The sequence below is a fragment of the Sorex fumeus genome, unplaced genomic scaffold, assembly GCF_029834395.1.
Source record: "Sorex fumeus unplaced genomic scaffold, SorFum_2.1 ptg000036l, whole genome shotgun sequence".
NCBI lineage: Eukaryota > Metazoa > Chordata > Mammalia > Eulipotyphla > Soricidae > Sorex > Sorex fumeus.
The window spans coordinates 1,236,637-1,249,941 of record NW_026606093.1 but is presented as its reverse complement, the minus strand read 5'-3'; positions in this window follow the sequence as shown (position 1 = coordinate 1,249,941).

Genomic DNA, 13,305 nt, shown 5'->3' with positions numbered 1-13,305 from the left:
CAGAGGGACAGCACCTACCCCTGTCTGGAGCAGCCCAGCGGAAATGGCCTATTGCAAAGTACAGGGTCGTCTCTATCTCTGTAGCAAGTTGCTCGGGTCCGAGGTTCGTTTGTGTGTCCCAGGATGTCCTCTTTAGCATGGCTCTGATCCCCCAGCACCTAGTCTGGTGTCTGAGACATAGTAGGGACATAGTAGGTCCATGGTAGATGCCTGCAGAACCACTCAGCTGGAGGATGGCCAGCACTGCCCGGGGAGACATCCCAGCCTCATGCCCAGCCACCTGGTAGGCAGTTTTAATTGGGCAGCGCATTCCTGAGCAGACACCCATCACTTCTCACCTGGGCCTGGCTTCCAGGGTTATCTCACCATCCTGGTCATGAGCAGTGAGGTTTCTGCAGACATGAGCTCACTGGGGCTCTCCGGGTGGGCCAGCACAGAGTGGGAGCCCCTGGAGACCCCCAGACTCTCAGCCTGAAATCTTCAGTTTCTCCTCTACACCCCTGGCTGCTGTCCTGAAAGGCTTCGAGGGGTCCCCAGGCTCCAGAGGCTCGATCTATTCAGTTCCTCAGCCACCCCCTCTGCAGGGAGCAGGACTGTGCAGGGGAGTCGGTCTCTGCAGTGTCAGGGAGCTGAGTGTGAGGGCTGGAAACGCACTTCATGGTCTTCATTCTGCATCTTGTGTTCCATGACTAAGAAAAGTTGCTGAGGTAAAGCATCCGGGGAGCAAAAGAATTGGGACCAGAGCCAAATCTGTTGTTTCCTTGCCGTATACTTTCCAACGTGATTGTGCAGGCACTTGGAGAGTGTGAGGCAGAGCCTGATCACAAGGGCCGAGGGTAGGGCCATACAAACTTTTGTCTTGAGTCGATTCTGTGTTTATTCAAGCGTGGATCAGGAATTTCCCTGTGCAGAGCTCTAGCCCATGTGTTGTTCGGCTAAAGAGAGAAATGGTTCTCTTTGGAGAACCAGATTGAATTCTCCACGGTGAAGGTCTGAAGGGAGAAGGGAAGAAGCTCTTTCTTTCTTTCTTTTTTTTTTTTTGCTTTTTTGCTTTTTAGGTAACACCTAGTGATGCATAGGGGTGGGTACTCCTGGCTCTGCACTCAAGAAATTACTCCTGACAGTTCTCAGGGGACCATATGGGATGCTGGGAATTGAACCCGGGTCGGCCGCGTGCAAGGCAAATGCCCAACCCGCTTTGCTATTGCTCCAACCCCGCTATTTGTTTCTTCGACTGTCTTCTGGCAGCGTTTGCCATCAAGTAGCACCTCCTTGGGTGAGAAGCAGCAGCTTTTCCAGTTCCATGGAAACCCAGGGGAACAGATTGCCCCAATGATAGCAGGCAAGTCAGACTTGATCATGGGTTTCTGCACCAAGTCCCTCTATTTTTTTTTCCTGTGCTATCTCCTATAAAGAATGGGCACAGAAGAATATTCTAGGAAGCGGGAAGAACATGTAAATCCCAAGGGAATCTAAGGAGAGAGCTCCGAGAGAGCTCTGAGAGCTCATGTGTCATGGATAAAATGTAGGGGCTCAGGGATTTGTGGGTTTAGGGAACTGACATCCACCAGAGCCAAAGGGGACCTTGAAGCCACAGGCACCGAGTGGTTTGCAAAGCCAAGGTTCCTCAACTCCTTCCCTGAGGGGCTAGAGGAAGCTGATTATGGGGCGTAGGTGACCCTGGCTCAGGGGTGCCCCTCCCTGCCCATCAGTGAACATCAGTGAAGTTCTGTGACTACTGCTGCGGTAGGAAGAAGACCTCTTCCCCCAGAAACCCAAATGGAAAGAAGTCGTATTCTAAACCAGAAAGCACCGAAGTAAATGAGCCCCATCCTGACAGCCCAGCTTTCCTGCACCGAGTCACCTATTCTGGACAATTGCTTAATGTGTCCAGGAAGCAGGGGAAACTGCTCGTCTCTGACATGAAGGTGTCCTATTCCCTCCTCCGTGTCTGGCAGGTCTCTCAGAAAACTGTGGTGTGTTGGACAAGGTCCAAGGAATAGGCCTTGGGGTATGTGTGCTCCTTGTCCAGTCCCAGCAGAGCCCAGGGAAGCTTTCTCCATGAGCAGAAAGGGGCAGGCATTCAGGAAATGTGTCAACGAGGGCAGATACTCACTTTCAGACCACTAGGATCATTCGAGAGAGACGCGAATGTGACAGTGAGTGAGCAATGCGAAGACCCCAAGATTAAGCGGGAGTGACGGGAGTGACGAGTCCACCTTGCAATATCGCAGAACAGTTTCCATTTTTTTCTCTTAGGAAGCTTTAACTGCTCAATTTTCCAGTGACATTGTGATAGTAAAAAGGACATGAACCGGAACCGACGTGATTCGGACCGTCTATAGTTTGCTGTACTTAGATGTCACGCTGTTAGTTAGGGTTAGCCTACTAAGAGTGCCAGGGATTGGTCCTGGTCACCTGAAAGATACTCAGGAGGTAGGAATCACTCAGGGAAGCGTCTGTGTCCACACTGTAGATACAGAGCACAAATGTGCATCCAAAGTCATTGAGGAAGAAATTGTTCAACCACAAACTGCCATGGTCTGTGTGACTCCTTCAGAAAGACTAACCAAGGAGCTGGCTACCGTTAAGTGACTGAGAATCAAATCACAACTAAAGAGAAACAGGGACATAGTGAGCATTATTTTATTTTTTGCCTTTTGGGTCACACCCGGCAATGCACAGGGGTTACTCCTGGTTCTGCACTCAGGAGTTACTCCTGGCGGTGCTCAGGGGACCATATGGGATGCTGGGAATCGAACTCGTGTCAGCCGCGTGCAAGGCAAATGCCCTACCCGCTGTGCTATCACTCCAGCCCGTGAGCATTATTTTAAAATCCTGAAGATTTTATTACAGATTCTGAGATAAAAGATTATTCTATAGGAACTGGAGAGATGGTACAGTGGATAAGGCACTTGCCTTGCAAGCATCCAACCTGGGTTTAATCCCCAGTGTCCCATATGGTCCCTCCAAACATGCCAGGAGTTATCCATGAGTGTAGAGTGAGAATTAAGCCCTGAATACAGTTGTATGTGCCCCAAAAGAAACAAAAAAAATCTGTTAATTAAAAAATTTATAATAAATACAAGGATACCAAAATTCACCAGAGAGATAGTATAAAGGTTAAAGTACTTGCTTAGCATATGGCTAAGGATTCAGGGATTCAGACATTTGTCTGAATCTCTGGCATCATATGATTCCCTGAACACTGGCAGTTGTGTCCCCCAAACCAAAACGAAACAAAACCGAGAAGATCTAAATCCAAGGATTACACACACACACACACACACACACACACACACACACACACACACACACACACTGGAAACGTAATATGGAATTCTTTTTCCGTGATCTTCAGTCCTATCAGACCCCTGGGCGCTCCATTTGGTCTAGCTGTGGAGCTCGGATCATGAGCAGAAACATCTGGCAGCAGCCTGCTGTTCTCTTTCTGGAAAATAGTTTCTTTCAGGAAGCTCAGAAACTGGAATAGCTGGAAAGACAAGTTATTCCACAACCACAAGGACAGAATTGCGAGGCAAGTCCAAAGCTTAAGGGTGGCTGGTGAAAGCACCTGGCCCAGCCTTACAGGAACAGAAGACTTCAGGTTCCTTTCAGCCTCCAAGGTGGCAAGGGCACCGTTAGAAATGCCGAGTGCTGTGCTCTATACCAGATATATGTTCCAGTGTTACTCACAGCTTTCAGCATATGGAGACCCAAGTAGTTGCCACAAGTTCCCCCCTCCCTCCTGTGAGGAAATAGTAGGAAGTAAATAGCACGTCTGAGAGAGATGGGGAGACCGGACTTCAAATGTGGGGCCTATGGGAGATTGTGGTAGCATTTCATGTACCTATAGTGAGGATCCACCATAAACCAATCATTATAAGATTGCAATTTTATTACACATTTTAAGTAACCAAGTATCAGTTTTCATAAGCTGTTATAAATGGTTTCTTTATTTTACTATCGTGCACTGCACTGCCCTCCCGTTGTTCATCGATTTGCTCGAGCAGGCCCAGTAATGTCTTTATTTTGAGACTCGTTGCTACCGTGATTGGCATATTGAATACGTCACGGGGAGCTTGCCAGGCTCTGCCACGCGGGCAAGATACTCTCGGTAACTTGCCAGGCTCTCCTAAAGGGGCAGAGGAATTGAACCCGGGTCGGCCGGGCTGACTGTGCGCAAGGCAAACGCCCTACCGCTGTGCTATCACTCCAGCCCTTTTACTAGCATATTATATTATATTATATTATATATAAGGCCCTCCCGTTGATCATCGATTTGCTCGAGCGGGCCCAGTAACGTCTCCATTGGAGACTTTGTTGTTACTGTGTCTGGCATATCGAATACTCTCGGTAGCTTGCCGGGCTCTCCGAGAGGGGCGGAGGAATCGAACTCGGGTCGGCCATGTTGGCTGCGCGCAAGGCAAACGCCCTACTGCTGTGCTTCCGCTCCGACCCATATTATATTAATATATGCCAAAGATTTATGAATTACCACTTAATATTTTCATACTTACTATTTTGTTCAATTGTCAGTTTTGTTTGCTAAAATAATTATAATGATTATAATGATTCAATCATTTTAGTTTGATTTGACATTAATTGAATACTATTAAATTGTGAGTTAATTAAATATGATAATGTATGAAATTTTCTATTAGCATTTGATTCATTTATGATTAGTTAAGAAGCATTGTCTTTACAAGAGATGAGGTTACAGACTCCCAAACACATTTTATTCAAGTGATTAAGGCATCACACTTTCAAGCACAGACTGTAAATTGTGTAAGTAATCTGTTTAGAAAATGTAGATATGTTACTAAAATCACTTAATATATATTAGTTTTTATCACCAGGTCTTCCATTCCTTAAGTAAACCTAGTCCTGGTTTTAAAGGAACTGCAATCATGGAAGTTTTTATATTAGTTTCAAAATCTTTATTACTTCAGTTAAATGGATCATTAAGTTTTATTTCATAGTAAGTTAGTGTGTTTTAAATATTTTAATAGCTCTGACAAAGCTTCCTAGAAATCAAAACTCTAAGAAAAAATAAAATATTAATTGATTAAAAGAAAAATAATCTATACAACATCTTAGACGCTCTAAGGCATCTCATAATAATTGTAATTATGTAATTTCCTGTAGAAAGAAAAATGCATATGAATTAGACCTATTTGGTGTGTTGAATCTTCATGGGAAGCATAAATCTATAAGGAGAAATATTTAACCTTTTTAACGTATATGTGGATAATAATATGAGGAACCAAGAAGCAATTCAATATTTCAGGCATTTCTCTTACATGAAGCTGACTCAGGTTCAATTTCTGGTACTGCACGGTCCCCTGATTACAGTCAGGAGTGATCCCTGAGCACAGAGCCAGGAATAAGCCCTGAGCCCTGCTGAGTGGGCCCAATTTCCCCTCCACCGACCAATAATTTTAACATTATGTGGAATTCTGAAGATCAGACATGATCTGATCCATTCTGGATTTCATTATGGAAAATGTTATGTCACAAAATTGAACAACTTTCTTATCTATCATATCATAATAAAATATTTAAGTATGAGCATCTTACAGCTTTTGCCATGTGCACAGTTGTAATACTTGGTGTTCAGAGAACTTTGTAGGAACAGACCTTGACAAATACCCCACAGAGCAGATTTCGCCAGGGAACTGACAAAAATTGCAGAATTTATGGAAGAAATTGGACCTGTAAAATTGTAGATTTTTGTGCCAAGAAGCAACCTTAGCATGCTGACTTGCATCTTACTCTAGGTAGAACCGAAACATTTCCTTTTTTTCTTTTAATTGAACCACTGTGAGTTAGACCCTTACAAAGCTGTTCATGATTAGGATTCAGTCATACTGTGTTCCAACACCCATCTCTCTACCAGTGTACTTTTCCCAGCACCAGTGTCCCCAATTTCACTCCCATCAGCCTCCACCCACCCGTCTCCTAGCCTGCCTCTATGGCAAGCACCTCTCTCTCTCTCTCTCTCTCTCTCTCTCTCTCTCTCTCTCTCTCTCTCTCTCAGAGTTTGTAATACAAATATTGAAAGGTTGTTGTGTATATCCCTTTACTTACTTTTAACACTGGAGCGATAGCACAGCAGTAGGGCATTTACCTCAGTCAAGCTGAGTTCGACTCCTCCGCCCCTCTCGGAGAGCCCGGCAAGCTACCGAGAGTATCTTGACTGCACGGCGAAGCCTGGCAAGCTACCTGTGGCGTATTCAATGTGCCAAATACAATAACAACAAGTCTCAAAATGGAGATGTTACTGGGCCCGCTCGAGCAAATCGATGAACAATGGGAGGACAGTGTTTGTTTGTTTGTTTGTTTACTTTTAACACTCAGTTCTTGCCCAGAGTGATCTTTTCCATCTGTTATTGTCATACTGGCCCCTTCTCTATCTTACCTATCCTTCACCCCAAACACACTTATGGTAGATTCCAACCTTTGAACAGTCCTCCTAGCCCTTGTTTTCCCTGGTCTTGGATATTAGTCTTCTACTATATATTTTTATATATCGCAAATGAATACAGTCATTCTGTATCTGTCTCTCTCCTGACTCATTTCACTCAGATGATACTCTCCATGTCCATCCATTTATAAGCAAATTTCATGACCTCATTTTTCCTAACTGCTATGTACTATTCCATTGTGTAGTTTCTTTATCCATTTGTCTGTTCTTGGGCACTGGGGTTGTTTCCAGATTCTGGCTATTGTGAATATTGCTGCAATGAATATAGGAGTGGGATGGTGTTTCTACAGTTTTCGGGATCCCAGGATATATTCCCAGAAGTGGCATTGCTGTGTCATATGGAAGCTCAATTTCTGTTTCTTTGAGGAATGTTCCCATTGTTTTCCAAAAAGTTTGGACCAGTCGGCCTTCCTATCAACAGTGAAGGAGAGTCCCTTTCTTTCCACATCCACACCAGCACTGGTTGTTCTTGTTCTTTTGCATATGTGCCAGTCTCTGTGGTGTAAACTGATATATCATTGTTTTGATTTGTATCTCCCTAATGTTCAGTGATGAAGAGCATTTTTTCATGCACCTTTTGGCCATTCAAATTTCTTCTTTGATGAAGTTTTTGTTCACTTCTCCCCATTTTTTATGGTGTTGGATGCTTATTTCTCGTGAAGTTCTACCAGAACCTTGTATGCCTTTGATATTAGCTCCTTATCAGAAAGGTAGACGGTGAACACCCTTTTCCATTCCGTAGGCTGGTCACTGTTCCTTGTGAGCTGCAGAAACGTCTTAGTTTGGTGTGGTTCCATTTGTTGATCTTTGCTTCCACTTGTTGGTCTGTGGTGTTTCATCTTTGAAGATACCTTTAGCTTCAATATTGTGGAGAGTTTTGCCAATATTTTCTTCCATGTACCTTATGGATTGGGGTCTGATGTTGAAGCCGCTAATCAATTTTGATCCGACTTTTGTGCATGGTGCTAGAGGTCTGAGTTAATTTTTTTCTGCATGAAACATTTATTTTTTATCTTTCTGACACCATCAGAACTTCTTGTATGTATTTTAATACTTTATTGCAATATGCTTGTTTGTACAAAATCCAGGAAAAATCTTACTCTTCATAATAGATGCTTTGGAAACTTGTTATACCTCCAAGTCTTTGACTGGGCTATCAGAGACCTTCCTGCTTCAGAAATTGAACTCAGGAATGTAACAAAAAAGAAGCAATCTGCCGCATTACTTACAGATTCCAGTCCACTTAAAGGACACCAAATCCAGGAACCCCAGGACATTTTAAGAATCTCAAGAATTGAGGAATTAGCCCCCAAATATTAGCATTACAGGTGGATCACGAGAGTAAACAAAACGTCTTTTAGCAGTTGGGCCACACCTGATGATGTTCAGGCTCTACCCCTCGTTCTGTGCTCAGGAGTGATCCCTTCTGGTACTCAGGGAACCATATGTAATGGAAGGGATTCGGCCGCAGTAGCCACATGCAAGGCAAGTGACTCATCTCCTGTATTGTCTCTCCAATCCAGCAAAATGCCATTTTATGAAGCCCTGGATTCTTAATTCATAAGTCTTGCTTATACCTCAGATAGCCTATAAAGTTTTAGCTTCTTCCCTTATTCCCTTCCTCCCTTCCTTCCTGCCATACCTGGCTCTCATCTGGTACTGCACTCAGGGAGCACTTCTGGTAGTGCTCAGGAGACCACTTGGGGTGATGGGGATAGAACCTTGGTCAGCCATGCGCAAGACAAACACCCTACTCTCTGTACCATCTCTGTAGCCTCTCTTTTTAGCTTTCTGAACCCCAGAGTTCTTCATAGGTGTATTCCAAACACCTATGCATGAGTCCCATCAAGAGCCTAGGTGGAGCAGGCTACCACATCATTCTAGAATCAACACAAGGGGACCTAAAGGCCCCCAAGTAATGTAATTATGGTCAGTCACGAGCGCTGTCCTTTGTGAAACTCAAAAAACAAACAGGAGAAGTATAATAAAAATGTTATTCCCTTCTTTCCACCCCCAAATGGGGAAGGAATTTGGGGTTAAGAAAGTGACACAGATTGGCCTCAGGCCTGTAATCTAGAGACATCTCTTGGGAGAATCATCTTGTTCTGGTTGGTTCTTTAATTGTTTCTATATAAATATTATCACCCAACATCTATCAATATTATGAGGCAAGGATTGTATGATTGTAAGGGCCCCAGGACCTCACCTCATCTGGACAGTAATGATCAACAGAGGAAAAAATAGACTTCTGAAAAGTGATAGGGCCTCTGACCCCTGAAGGTTAATTAGATTCTTAATCTAAAATCCCTTAATAGGTACTGTATAGATAGTACAGGGGTTAAAATGCTTGCTTTACTTTTCACAACAGCTAGAATCTGAGAACAACCTGAGTGTCTGAGAAAGGACGACTGGTTAAAGAAACTGTTGTACATCTATGCAATGGAATACTATGCAGCTGTTAGAAAAGATGAAGTCGTGAAATTTTATTATAAGTGGATGAACATGGAGAATACCATGCTGAGTGAAATGAGTCAGGAAGAGAGGGACAGACATAGAATACAGGACAGATTGCAACACATTTGTGGAAAATAAAATAACATAGTATGAGATTAACACCCAAGGACAGTAGGGAAGGAGCCAGAAAGATTGCTCCACAGTGGAAACCTGCCTTCTGAGCTCGGGGAGAAGTCAGCTGGGATAGAGAAGGGATCACTGAGTCAATGATGGTTGGAGGGATCGTTCAGGATGGGAGATGTGTGCTGAAAGTAGATAAAGGACCAAACATGATGGCCTCTGTGTCACAAACCGTAATTCCTGTAAGAGGAAAATGCATACCAGAGGGATGGGGTGGGGTGCAGGGAGGGATACTGGGGACATGGGTGGTGGGAAATGTGCACTGGTGGAGGGATGGGTGTTCGATCATTGTATGACTGAAACTCAATCATGAAAGTTTTATAACTGTATCTCACAGTGATTCAGTTAAAAAAAAGGGAAAAAAAGGAAAATATTGTTTGCCCTGGATGTATCTGACTGCAGTTCAATCCTTGGTATCACATGTGGGGCTCTGAGCTCAAAGTCAGCCCCAGAGTACTGCTGGGGTACCTCCTTGCCTTACTCCACCCTTCCAGTTTCTTAAAAAGACCTATTTTTTTCCTGTTTTACTGGGGGGGGGCACATCCGGTGTTCTCAGAGGTTACTCCTGGTTTAGGGATGTTGGGGATCAAATCTAGGTGGGCCACATGCAAGACAAGTGCCCTACTCATCGTACTATCTCTCTGGCCAAATTGTCTGTTTTTTCCTTGATTACGTGAAGTAACTGGCCAAATTTATTAAGAATAAATTTCATCTATTTCTATAACTATTTGGTGGAATAAGGGTGAAGATAGAGAAAAGATGTGTTTTAATCACGTCTTTTGTGAAGATCAGCTTTGAGTACTCTAAATGATTTTTTAAAATATTTTGGGCCACACCTGGAAGTGCTCAGGGGCTTACTCCTGACTCTGCACTCAGGAATACTCTTGGCAGTGCTCGAGGGACAAATTGGATGCTGGGGATTGAATCGAGGTTGCCATGTGTAAGGAAAATGCCCTACCCGATGTTTGATCACTCGGGCCTCTAGTCCTCTAAATGATTTTAAAAGACCCTGTTTTTCCTTATACACTGAAATGAATCTCTCTAATACCTCAAATAACTATGGCTTTTTGAACTTACATTTCTCGTTTTTTGAGTTAGCTTGCATAGATTAAAAACCAGGTCCATCCTTTAGTTAAGATTATGCAAGCTAAAATGCAGAATTTACTGTCTACTGCAGAAAGATGGTCACCAGTATTGTACTTGGACAAAGTTTGTGCTGTTTTTCTGAACAACCAAGGACATCAAAACACATAAAATAAGAAGACGCTGTCACTAAAGATGACTTGATGCCTAAACCGGAAGTTCTTGGGATTTTCAATTGTATTTCCAGTTTGTTTCCATATATACGTATATGTATGGAATATATATTTCCATATATAAGTCTCTGTAGAATGATCTCTTATTCTGCATCAAAGATTTACACGGCATTATCTGATCAAACTATTCAAGTCTCAGGACTAAGTGACTGGTTCTAAAAAGTATCTAAATTTTGAAACATCTGAAGAAGTTTTAAAGATTGGACTACAAAGAGACAAAAAATAAGCGATTCCCAAGATATGTCTTAAAACAAAATGTTGCTTTCATGGGAGGGACCCAAAAGGTAAGGGCTATTTTCCCCCATCAGATCCATTTATTCCATTTCATTTTTCACTTCACAATGACTTTACCAGAAATAATGCTTTCCTGTCCTTTCCTACATACCCTATCATTAGGGTACCTCATGAAGTAATATTTATTCCTTTAGTTTTGGTCTAAGGGCTAACCTATGGGTAGCAAGAGGTAACTTCTGGTATAACCACTAGGGGTACCTCCTTGAAAAAGCTCCAAATGTTGCCCCGTTAACTTCACAATAAAGGCAGCCACAGTCCTTCAGTAAATCCAATCCCATCTGAATTCCCTTGCCATCCTGATTTTGCAAAAATGCAGGACTCTAGACCTGTTAACCGCTAGACAGGAAGGCACTTGCCTTTACCTAAAGGAGGAATGTTATTTCTGTCCTAACCAGTCCAGGCAGGTTCAGGAAGCCGTCAGAGGGCTGCTGGAATAGGTCACTGACCCGAGAGTCAGGCGAACAGATGCTTAGAATCTTCCCTTCGGTTCTTCCTCTTTTGGATCATCAAGGACTTCCTGTTTGGCCCTGTCAGTTCAGAATACTCACTGAATTTATTTCTGACAGAGTCAAAATTTTCAGATTAACCTAACATTTTATAAGGATGAAAACTAGCTTCAGACTCAGCTCCTCGGTCTCAACCAGGCGGAGAGAGGCAGCCCAGCAACCACTCCCAGCAGGAAGTAGCTAAAGAGAACCCTCCACTCTGATTCCCAAGAAACACCATGCATGGGAATCTTTCAGAGGAAAAGGGTTAGGGAATCACTGTTCAAAATCAACCACTCTGATACTCACCAAATAACACCTTGCCTGGGTTGTTTCATAACAGGATATTCTGATGCGAAACCTTGAACACACAAGTGCCCACCCAAACTTGCCTAGGAAGGACTCCAAGAAACTCAAAGAAAAAAGAGGTAACATCCCATAATAGACAAGCCTCCTGGAAACACCCATGCGCGAATCAGTCCTTCTTGGGTTATGAGCTCCACCTAAATCAGATCAACTATGGGCACAATCAAATTGATTGAACTTGTGCTAATCAGGAGAGTCCGTCCCCACAAACTCCCTTACTTCATACCATGAGGCACAGCAAACTCCCTTTGAGATTTCTTGCCCTGTTGTTCTCTGTTCAGCATCATTTGCCAATAAAGTATCTTGTTTTGTCAGTATGTGAGGCTTCTTGGATAAATTTTCTGCCAAATGTTAAATAAGTGTTTACCCTTGGGCCCAGGAGAGGGGTCCCCCTGATACTTCCACAACCTTTGTGTTTAAGTTCATTTTTCTATTAAGTTTCTAAAATGACATATGTTTGACATTGATGTCCTAATCTTATTTTACGCTACTATGACCACTCAAAAATATTTTTTTCTCAAGCTATCAGTAGATTGAACAGATTTGGGTATTTATTTTAATAACGAAGCATAGATTGCCCATGATTTTCCTTATTCAATTCAGCGGCAGACACTGCCTCTGAGCTAAGTAAGGTGGTTGATACTTACCACCCTCTAATTTGGAGGTCCTATTTGCTTATAAAGCTGATTGTTTTATTTAAACCCTTATAATGCTTAGTTAACTCTTGTTTAAACCTTTAAACTCTTATTTAAACTTTAAACTTTGAGAGCATACTGAGGGTCATGTCTCTGAAGGCTGATCAATGTCCTCCCTAGCAGTGGCAAGGCCATTTTGACATTTTGTGGGTCACACACTTTAAAATCTTTAATGTTACTGTGAGTGTTATATTTGGAACCCACTATGAGTTTGGGAGTCTAGAAGGAGATCATCCACATTTGTTTAAGTCAGTGAGCTACAGGATTCAACACGCCTGCATCTCCCAGAGGAAAGATGCTTATCCCCCGTCCTGCAGAATAGAGGGTGAGGTTCTCCAGAAGTTATTTAAGTGGTGTAAGACTTGGATCCAGTAAGGTGCACCTGGATCTCACCATAAACACACTTTCCAATCTGCCATTTCTTTTGTTGTTTTGAATCTTGTTTGTGTTCCGAAAGAACTGATTGCTTTTTTTTAAATTCAGTATTGTGCAATGTTGTAAACACTGTGTGTCATTGAACAAACTGGTCAAAATGAAGTTTTGATCAAGCTGTTTGATAGTGTTTCCCAAATCTTCTGTGTGCTTACTGATTTCTTAGCATCATGACTGTTGACTAAGATGGTTTTGTTAAAATTTTCAATGTTCAAATGGATTATATACATCCTTATTTTGTTTCAATGACTTTAGTTTTTTATACTTCTCATAGTCTTCTACTGTCCTCTCTATTTCCTCTTGTGATTTCTTATCAATTCTAATACTTTCTGTCTTCTACATAAAAACCTATTACACTTTTTTGACAAATTAAATTCATAGGTGATCTGTCTTCTCTTTGTATTTCATTTGTTTATCCTTTATGTTTTTGTTTTTCTTTATGCCAATTTTGTATTTCTCAAACAAATTCAATATTACATTAAACTTTTACCCCTGTAATTTTAATTATGCTTCTTCGCGTTACTTTTTGTTGTCCCTTCAAAAGTTAATGATAAATTAAAGTGCAATTAAAATATGTTACCACTTTCGAAGAAGTG